Here is a 2280-nt window from a genome sequence, read left to right on the forward strand (position 1 = left end):
TCGTGCGGGTGTGACTTTGAACTGACAAAAAACGCCCCCGTGATAATTGGTATCAAAAGGTGGTTTGATAGGCCTAAAGAAATCGTCTTAGTAGCAATCACCAAATCTATAGAGCTAAGGGTTAATTCTGCAATTGAAAAACAAAAACAACAGAGAGATCCAATCAATCAACGTGGAGATGACATGAAAAGTCGTACATCCAGAGATATTATTGTCAAAAATAAAGATAAGGAGTCTGTAATAGTTACCAAGTGTAAACAAGCTAACCGACCTATACAATGCTTTTCTATTTTCTAACTCGCAAAAGTATTAAGATGTATCATTAATCGGGTGCGCTCTCGTTGCACTTCCAATTCTGACTTTGGAACAGTATAAATTGGTAAGAGTAAATTTTATGGGTGGTCGTTCAATTTTGTGTTCATTATTCAAAAGTTACTTTTATTTTGTTTTGTTACGTAAAAATTATTCAACTTTGTGTTCATTATCCAAAAGTAACTTTATTTTTTATGTAAATGTCATTTTACTATGTTCTAGTTATCACGATAATTACTTTGACTAGATTTTACAAACCTTTCACCTGAAAAGTCTATTATGCGCTTGACATTATAAATTAACTCATTTATGTAATACCTTCTATATTATATGCTATATAATATACTTTTATCCATGTATTTTACTTATAATTAAAATAACTTAATATAATTTTATTTATTATTTTTATAATATATTGGTACATTTAACTTTTTTTTAATATTAATCTTCAAGATATATAAGTAGCATTGTTAGATTTGTCAGTAACATTATCGTGAACAAATCACAAGTCACGTTCTTAATCATGCTTAATGAAATATGTTTAATAAAAATTAAAACAAAAAAAAAAAAGCTCATTGATTTACCAGCCAAGCCATACCCATTAATTTAATGAATAAAATACTCACATTTAACAAAATGACACATCAAATTAATACTTTCAAATAAATAATATTAACAGATAAAGCTTTAAAATTTTTAATATTAAACACAAATATCTTTGAAACTTCTTTTAAATCTTTTATTGACTATAAAAAACTCACTTATTACACAAATCTGTTTTATTATTTTAAATAAATGTTAAAAATAAATATTTTTTTAATCATTTTTATATTTAAAATATGTTTATGTTTGAATATGATTAAACAAATTGAGTGCCTTGAAAAAATTAAATATATGGATATATTATAAAATAATAAATAAAATAATTAAAAGTTATTTTGATTATAAGTAAAATACTTGGATAAAAGTATATTATATAGCACATAATATAGAAGGTATTACATAAATGAGATGATTCATAATGTCAAGGGCATAATAAACTTTGTCGGTGAAAGGTTTGTAAAATCTAGTCAAAGTAATTATTTTGATAACTAGAGCATAGTAAAATGACTTTTATGTAACAAAAAAAAAGTGACTTTTGGGTAAAGAATACAAAGTAGAATGATTTTTACATAAAAAAAAATGACTTTTGCGTAATGAACACAAAGTTGAATGACCACCCACGAAATTTACTCAAATTGGTAATGTTTTGCTATTCTGAAACAGTTAGCATTGACTCTAGCACAGACCTTTTTTATCCTTGAATTGATTCGGTAGTCAGTAGTAACCCTTCTAGGCTATCTTTAAATCCCCCCAATTTCGGTAGTAGAGAAAACTATTAATCTGTATTGCAGCTAAGTTTGATTCTTTAAACATAGTTGAATGTAAAATCAATATAACGGTTACTAGCGGAGTAATAAAAACAATAAAGGCCATGATTGCGTTGAAATAGCATAGTAATGATAAATTAAGGTTAATTACTACTCGAGTAATAGAAAATTAATTTTAATACATGATTGTGCTAAAAGGCGAATGAAGGGGCATTCCGAGAATCGAACTCCGGACCTCTCGCACCCGAAGCGAGAATCATACCACTAGACCAAATGCCCAGTGCTTAATGCATCTGATTGGTTTTACTATTTGATCGGCAAATAAATGACAAATTTTCATTCTCATTGCTTGTCCTTTCGGTTGTTCAATTTGTTGTTGGGATAAGGGAGATGTGCTGGATTGTTCATTGCGATAAAGATATGTCAAAACAAATTAATTTATAGGTGTTCAACATGGCATTTGTTACTCAACTATTTACAACATTCTCCCTTGTTTCAAATCCAACAATCCAAGATTAAGCTTGGTTCGTGATGCACAACAATCCAAGATCAAGCTCTTTAATCAAATCCAAAGTCCATCAAGTTCAAGATCAACTTT

At 28.2% G+C, this 2280-nt stretch overlaps 1 non-coding gene across 1 annotated transcript; it reads right to left on the reverse strand.

The window, feature by feature from the left end:
* Positions 1-1889: 1889 nt before the first annotated feature.
* Positions 1890-1961, reverse strand: TRNAP-CGG. The gene has a single exon. It is a non-coding gene; the product is annotated as a tRNA-Pro (tRNA).
* Between the last annotated feature and the right edge of the window lie 319 nt (positions 1962-2280).

The sequence above is a fragment of the Nicotiana attenuata genome, unplaced genomic scaffold, assembly GCF_001879085.1.
Source record: "Nicotiana attenuata strain UT unplaced genomic scaffold, NIATTr2, whole genome shotgun sequence".
Classification (NCBI taxonomy): domain Eukaryota; kingdom Viridiplantae; phylum Streptophyta; class Magnoliopsida; order Solanales; family Solanaceae; genus Nicotiana; species Nicotiana attenuata.